Genomic DNA, 8,884 nt, shown 5'->3' with positions numbered 1-8,884 from the left:
ACAGGCTGCATTGTAAGCCTCTGGAGCCGATAGTCCGTCTGATATTACATTCTGGGTGATTAAACCATTTGCAGAATGTAAAATCTATATTCTTTCCTGTTTGATTACGCACTCTGACTCATTGCAATGTGTTGATTGTGATTCACCTGTCTGATATGTTTTTCTTTTTTTCACTTTTCTTTTTCAGTGACTCACATTTCACCTTGTTTTGGATTCTATCAGTTTTGACGTCGGTTTATTGGGAATTGAATTGGCTTGATTAATCCCTGGATTAGAGAATTTTCTCTCTCTCATATATATATATATATATATATACAGTGGATATAAAAGGTCTACACACCCCTGTTAAAATGCCAGGTTTTTGTGATGTAAAAGAGTGAGACAAAGATAAATCATGTCAGAACTTTTTCCACCTTTAATGTGACCTATAACGTGAACAATTCAATTGAAAAACAAACGGAAATCTTTGAGAAAAAAAAATGAAAAAAAATCACAATAACCTGGTTGCATAAGTGTGCACACCCTTAAACTAATACTTAGTTGAAGCACCTTTTGATTTTATTACAGCACTCAGTCTTTTTGGGTAGGAGTCTATTAGCATGGCACATCTTGACGTGGCAATATTTGCCCACTCTTCTTTGCAAAAGCGCTCCAAATCTGTCAGATTGCGAGGACATCTCCTGTGCACAGCCCTCTTCAGATCACCCCAGAGATGTTCAATTGGATTCAGGTCTGGGCTCTGGCTGGGCCATTCCAAAACGTTAATCTTCTTCTGGTGAAGCCATGCTGTTGTGGATTTGGATGTGTGCTTTGGGTCGTTGTCGTGCTGAAAGGTGAACTTCCTCTTCATCTTCAGCTTTCTAACGGACGCCTGAAGGTTTTGTGCCAAAATTGCCTGGTATTTGGAACTGTTCATAATTCCCTCCACCCTGACTAAGGCCCCGGTTCCAGCTGAAGAAAAACAGCCCCAAAGCATGATGCTGCCACCACCATGCTTCACTGTGGGTATGGTGTTCTTTGGGTGATGTGCAGTGTTGTTTTTGCGCCAAACATACAGTGGGGAGAACAAGTATCTGATACACTGCCGATTTTGCAGGTTTTCCTACATACAAAGCATGTAGAGGTCTGTAATTTTTATCATAGGTACACTTCAACTGTGAGAGACGGAATCTAAAACAAAAATCCAGAAAATCACATTGTATGATTTTTAAGTAATGAATTTGCATTTTATTGCATGACATAAGTATTTGATACATCAGAAAAGCAGAACTTAATATTTGGTACAGAAACCTTTGTTTGCAATTACAGAGATCATACGTTTCCTGTAGGTCTTGACCAGGTTTGCACACACTGCAGCAGGGATTTTGGCCCACTCCTCCATACAGACCTTCTCCAGATCCTTCAGGTTTTCGGGGCTGTCGCTGGGCAATACGGACTTTCAGCTCCCTCCAAAGATTTTCTATTGGGTTCAGGTCTGGAGACTGGCTAGGCCACTCCAGGACCTTGAGATGCTTCTTACGGAGCCACTCCTTAGTTGCCCTGGCTGTGTGTTTCGGGTCGTTGTCATGCTGGAAGACCCAGCCACGACCAATCTTCAATGCTCTTACTGAGGGAAGGAGGTTGTTGGCCAAGATCTCGCAATACATGGCCCCATCCATCCTCCCCTCAATACGGTGCAGTCGTCCTGTCCCCTTTGCAGAAAAGCATCCCCAAAGAATGATGTTTCCACCTCCATGCTTCACGGTTGGGATGGTGTTCTTGGGGTTGTACTCATCCTTCTTCTTCCTCCAAACACGGTGAGTGGAGTTTAGACCAAAAAGCTCTATTTTTGTCTCATCAGACCACATGACCTTCTCCCATTCCTCCTCTGGATCATCCAGATGGTCATTGGCAAACTTCAGACGGGCCTGGACATGCGCTTGCTTGAGCTTGGGGACCTTGCATGCGCTGCAGGATTTTTATCCATGACGGCATGGTGTGTTACTAATGGTTTTCTTTGAGACTGTGGTCCCAGCTCTCTTCAGGTCATTGACCAGGTCCTGCCGTGTAGTTCTGGGCTGATCCCTCACCTTCCTCATGATCATTGATGCCCCACGAGGTGAGATCTTGCATGGAGCCCCAGACCGAGGGTGATTGACCGTCATCTTGAACTTCTTCCATTTTCTAATAATTGCGCCAACAGTTGTTGCCTTCTCACCAAGCTGCTTGCCTATTGTCCTGTAGCCCATCCCAGCCTTGTGCAGGTCTACAATATTATCCCTGATGTCCTTACACAGCTCTCTGGTCTTGGCCATTGTGGAGAGGTTGGAGTCTGTTTGATTGAGTGTGTGGACAGGTGTCTTTTATACAGGTAACGAGTTCAAACAGGTGCAGTTAATACAGGTAATGAGTGGAGAACAGGAGGGCTTCTTAAAGAAAAACTAACAGGTCTGTGAGAGCCGGAATTCTTACTGGTTGGTAGGTGATCAAATACTTATGTCATGCAATAAAATGCTAATTAATTACTTAAAAATCATACAATGTGATTTTCTGGATTTTTGTTTTAGATTCCGTCTCTCACAGTTGAAGTGTACCTATGATAAAAATTACAGACCTCTACATGCTTTGTAAGTAGGAAAACCTGCAAAATCGGCAGTGTATCAAATACTTGTTCTCCCCAATGTACCTTTTGGAATTATGGCCAAAAAGTTCAACCTTGGTTTCATCAGACCATAACACATTTTCCCACGTGCTTTTGGGGGACTTGATGTTTGTTTTTGCAAACTTCAGCCGGGCTCGGATGTTTTTCTTTGTAAGAAAAGGCTTCTGTCTTGCCACCCTACCCCATAGCCCATTCATATGAAGAATACGGGAGATTGTTGTCACATGTAGCACACAGCCAGTACTTGCCAGAAATTCATGCAGTTCCTTTAATGTTGCTGTAGGCCTCTTGGAAGCCTCCCTGACCAGTTTTCTTCTCGTCTTTTCATACATTTTGGAGGGACGTCCAGTTCTTGGTAATGTCTCTGTTGTGCCATATTTTTTCCACTTGGTGATGACTGTCTTCACTGTGTTCCATGGTATATGTAATGCTTTGGAAATTATTTTGTACCCTTCTCTTGACTAATATCTTTCAACAATGAGATCCCTCTGATGCTTTGGAAGCTCTCTGCGGACCATGGCTTTTGCTCTGAGATGCAACTAAGAAAATGTCAGGAAAATCCTACTAGAACAGCTGAACTTTATTTGTGATTAATCAGAGTCACTTTAAATTATGGCAGGTGTGTAATGACTTCTATTTAACATGAGTTTGAATGTGATTGGTTAATTCTGAACACAGCCACATCCCCAGTTATAAGAGGGTGTGCACACTTATGCAACCAGGTTATTGTAAGGTTTTCATTTTTCATTTTTCCCCCTCGAAGATTTCAGTTTGTTTTTCAATTGAATTGTTCACATTATAGGTCACATTAACAGTGGAAAAAGTTCTGACATGATTTATCTTTCTCATTCTTTTAAATCACAAAAACTTGGCATTTTAACAGGGGTGTGTAGACTTTTTATATCCACTATATATATATATATATATATATATATATATATATTTTATTATTATTATTATATTTTTTTTTCATGCATTTACTGTATATGGGCCAGGTTATAGCTTATCTAGCAAGCATCAACATGATGGTAGGCTACACTGCTGTTCCACGGGTCTGTCTGTATCCAGTCTGATGTTCCACCACAGGGTAGAGTTTTGGACGTGTGTGTCTTTTTATGGCACCATTAGTCAGCTCGTCTGTCTGTCCTTCTTGTGTCAGTTTGTCCTCTCAGTCAGACAAGGTGACCATTACCAGTCACCAGGATGTCTGTAACATAATGTGTGTGTGTGTGTGTGTGTGTGTGTGTGTGTGTGTGGTGTGATTGTCCTCCTAATATTGGATTGTCTAACAGTTAGGCAATACACATATAATAATTAGAATCGTTAATTCATGATTCCCATCAACAGGCATTAAATTACTGTCCAATAGGGAAACAGTGCTGAAACAGGTTGTATTTGTGCCGAAATGCATGGTGCTGAATTGAGGAGCTAAAGCTAAAAAGAAATAGTCCATGGATGAGATGTTAGCAAATGGTACTCAGGAAGAATCAATGCAGTGTGCTGCTACTGCTGAACTAGTCTGGATGAAAGACTGTACTGCCTGCTTTAGTGTTGACGCTACAGTCTGTAACAGTATGTGGTGGATATTGACTGTCTGCTTATGTTCCCAACAAGCTAAAATAGGATTTGTCTTTCTGTCCGAAGAGACATACTTTTATTCAATCTCCTGCGAAACGATATAAATAACAGTTAATTTAACACTGCCACTCCAAGTATTCTTAAGTACTACACACTAAGTTGTAAATATTGTAGAGTTTTATTCTTGAGCTTGTACTTTTTGTTGACAGGCTGGCTTGTTGTTTTAAGATGTTGTTAACATCTCTAGGCTGTAAATGTGGTGGTTGTCATTGCGATGTCTCCTAGTCCAACTGTTTTGGTGTCTGTTATCAACAGCAGTGCCTTTCTGTGCCTTCCTTTTCAAGACACTATATTCATCAACATGATATGTTGTAATAGCCAATCTGATAAGACTACAAATCAATCACAGTAGTCCTTGAGTTGGCAGTTCTAAAAGCTATGTCATCGACAGTGTCAGTCTGCTGAAGTGATTGGTTGTGTCCAATATTTTACCCTATTCCCTATATAGTCCACTACTTTTGACCAGAGCCATATGCTGGCCCTGGTCAAAAGTAGTGCACTATATAGGAAATAGGGTGCCATTTCAGATGCAGCCAGATTGTTTATTGGTTACATTAAAAAGTTCCTTACATCATTTTGTCATTTCCAGTCTTTATACAGGCATGGTTTGATATTGATTCTGTCCAAGTATTTTTGTTATTTAGCTTGGTGTCCGGTTCAGTTAACATCCAAAATAGCGAGTGAGTGAAGTCCTCATCTCACAAAGTATTTCACACTATCCTCATGTAGTTCGCACTGGAACAATGAGAATTGTTTTGTTGTCTTCTAAAGATGGTTTGGGATTTTAAGTTGTTAAAAAAAACAGCGTGTGTAGTATAATTAAAAGTGCAATATGCATAAGTCGCTCCGCCATTTCCTGGTTGCAAAAATTATAATAGTTAAACTAAAATAAGGCTATGTGACAAAACAAGCAGTGTAGGGAATCATTGTACCATCTAAACCGCTGTGAAATATATTTTCAATAACCAAAAATATTTTAAACTGTTTAAAGCTGGTGTACAAAACCGAAAGTAAAAGACGCAAAAACGAACTTTAAGAATGGGAAGCATAGAAATAGCGCACATAGAACAGATCTACCACTTCTTAGACTTGCTTTAAATGATACTGACAGATCTATAACTCACATTTCTATGTACATTTGGTCCGGTCATATTGCAGCTTTTAGTCACTCCTCCCTAACACCACACACACACACACACACACGAGAGCGATCCATGGTTGCTAACATGCTGACTACACCGGCCATTTGTGCGCCTGCGTGCGCCATCATGTTGATTTTGTCTATCCTCGGCAGATGCGATCATGACACGTAGGTTAAAATACCAAAATGAACTGTGAATCAATTATATTAATTTCAGGGCAGGTCAAAACACACATGAAACATTCATGAACATTTAGTTAGCTAACTGTTGCTAGCTAATTTGTCCTGGGACATGAACATTGGGGGCTCTGTTTTCTGCTGGCGTTAAGCCAGCGCAATTGCCAAAAGCTTGCTCGTTTGCAATTTCAACCTGTTAAAGCCGGCACTCTTCTGTTTTCAAACCCTTGCGCACAGTGCGCATATGCACATGGAACACAAGAGATGTGCTTTTTGTGCCCGTAAACCTCGCATTTGATTAAAAACCAATGAAGGCAGTTTTGTTTGTCCTACCCAATGCATTCGCCAAGTAGCCAAGACTATCATAAAGGGTTTGGCTCGTGACACCGCTTTGAAATAAATCTATTTTGGGAACTTCCCCTTTTTATCTATGTAGGCTATTGTACATCATTTTATCCAACTCCTCTTATTATTTTGGATGTGCGTAAAAAACCCTCCATGTAGGCTTTATGCCCATTCTGGAACGAGAGATGAGATGATCCAGTGACACTCTTATTTAGAAACATTGAAGTTATTTTCCTGTAACCATAGATTGTTTTCAGTTTTGTTTGATTAAAGAACAAGCCCTTATAGGCTACCCTTACCCTACTATAATGAAAGCTGGTTCAACAGCAATGCGTCTGGTGTCTTTCTTATCATGGCCATGCATTAGCCAAGTAGCCTAGCTATAAAAGGTTTCTAAATGGTCTACTCCTGAGGCTTTTGCTGTCATGCTTTTGCATTATTCACAATTCACATAGGCCTACCTGCAGTGCATAGACTAATCCATTCGGCTTGGACCCATCCCCAATTCCAAAGAGCGCCTCTTGTCTGGTTACCAAAGACGCGCTCCTCCAAACATATTCAAATTGTTAAGTGCTATAACGCCATATCAACAGAAGGCCTGGCTATATCTTGCTTATTTAGAATGTTCCTCACACCTACAATATAATTTACGGGAGCCTAGTATTTCTTATTTGAGGAGAAGTGCGATGCGTAAAGGCCTATACTCGTTGAAGTCAGTTACAACCATGTTGACTGTCAACACTCCAAACACATTGATCAAACACTGGATGTTTTTTCTTTACTGTTGCTATTACTCATTACTGTAGCCTATGCTATTTAATAAACTGTATCAATCCACAATGGACTAGGAAGAGAATATTCTGTGCTCCCAGCCGAATTAGAGTTGATGACAACGCAAAGACCGTCAATAACCGACAGAACTTGAGACAACGGCATGCCGTATTAAGCCATGAAACGGTCATCACACTTATAATTAAGTCCTCGTCACACTTATAATTGATTTAGTCATCAAAACCCAGCCTTTTTGCGCTACCGCAAGCTATTCTGCTCATAATTACCGCAGTGAAAATAGCTAGAATATTCCTGATACAGCCCCGGACCTATAGCCCAACCGCCAGCCCTAAGATTTACCATTGCTAAAATGCATTGTTAAAATAGAGCCCTGGGTTGTTATTTTACCTGACATGCATATGGTCCTCTTTTTAACTGGTTCTTTGTAGAATTTTGACCTGGAGTCATACAAAATCTTCTGTTTCTCTACTCCGACAGTTAATCCACAGATGCTAGTTCACACGTGTGAGCGGTGTGGGTGAAATGATTAAATAACATGTACAGTGAGGGAAAAAAGTATTTGATCCCCTGCTGATTTTGTACGTTTGCCCACTGACAAAGAAATGATCAGTATATAATTTTTATGGTAGGTTTATTTGAACAGTGAGAGACAGAATAACAACAAAATAATCCAGAAAAACGCATGTCAAAAATGTTATAAATTTATTTGCATTTTAATGAGGGAAATAAATATTTGACCCCCTCTCAATCAGAAAGATTTCTGGCTCCCAGGTGACTTTTATACAGGTAACGAGCTGAGATTAGGAGCACACTCTTAAAGGGAGTGCTCCTAATCTCAGGTTGTTACCTTTATACAAGACACCTGTCCACAGAAGCAATCAATCAATCAGATTCCAAACTCTCCACCATGGCCAAGACCAAAGAGCTCTCCAAGGATGTCAGGGACAAGATTGTAGACCTACACAAGGCTGGAATGAGCTACAAGACCATCGCCAAGCAGCTTGGTGAGAAGGTGACAACAGTTGGTGCGATTATTCGCAAATGGAAGAAACACAAAATAACTGTCAATCTCCCTCGGCCTGGGGCTCCATGCAAGATCTCACCTCGTGGAGTTGAAATGATCATGAGAACGGTGAGGAATCAGCCCAGAACTACACGGGAGGATCTTGTCAATGATCTCAAGGCAGCTGGGACCATAGTCACCAAGAAAACAATTGGTAACACACTACACCGTGAAGGACTGAAATCCTGCAGCGCCCGCAAGGTCCCCCTGCTCAAGAAAGCACATATACAGGCCCATCTGAAGTTTGCCAATAAACATCTGAATGATTCATAGGAGAACTGGGTGAAAGTGTTGTGGTCAGATGAGACCAAAATTGAGCTCTTTGGCATCAACTCAACTCACCGTGTTTGGAGGAGGAGGAATGCTGCCTATGACCCCAAGAACACCATCCCCACCGTCAAACATGGAGGTGGAAACATTATGCGTTTGGGGGTGTTTTTCTGCTAAGGGGACAGGACAACTTCACCGCATCAAAGGGACGATGGACGGGCCATGTACCGTCAAATCTTGGGTGAGAACCTCCTTCCCTCAGCCAGGGCATTGAAAATGGGTCGTGGATGGGTATTCCAGCATGACAATGACCCAAAACACACGGCCAAGGCAACAAAGGAGTGGATCAAGAAGGAGCACATTAAGGTCCTGGAGTGGCCTAGCCAGTCTCCAGACCTTAATCCCATAGAAAATCTGTGGAGGGAGCTGAAGGTTCGAGTTGCCAAACGTCAGCCTCAACCTTAATGACCTGGAGAAGATCTACAAAGAGGAGTGGGACAAAATCCCTCCTGAGATGTATGCAAACCTGGTGGCCAACTACAAGAAATGTCTGACCTCTGTGATTGCCAACAAGGGTTTTGCCACCAAGTACTAAATAATGTTTTGCAGAGGGGTCAAATACTTATTTCCCTCATTAAAATGCAAATCAATTTATAACATTTTTTACATGCGTTTTTCTGGATTTTTTTGTTGTTATTCTGTCTCTCACTGTTCAAATAAACCTAATATTAAAATTATAGACTGATCATGTCTTTGTCAGTAGGCAAACGTACAAAATCAGCAGGGGATCAAATACTTTTTTCCCTCACTGTATGTG

Source organism: Coregonus clupeaformis, unplaced genomic scaffold (assembly GCF_020615455.1).
Source record: "Coregonus clupeaformis isolate EN_2021a unplaced genomic scaffold, ASM2061545v1 scaf1279, whole genome shotgun sequence".
NCBI lineage: Eukaryota > Metazoa > Chordata > Actinopteri > Salmoniformes > Salmonidae > Coregonus > Coregonus clupeaformis.
The sequence above is the reverse complement of the archived record's forward strand: the minus strand, read 5'-3'. Positions refer to the sequence as shown.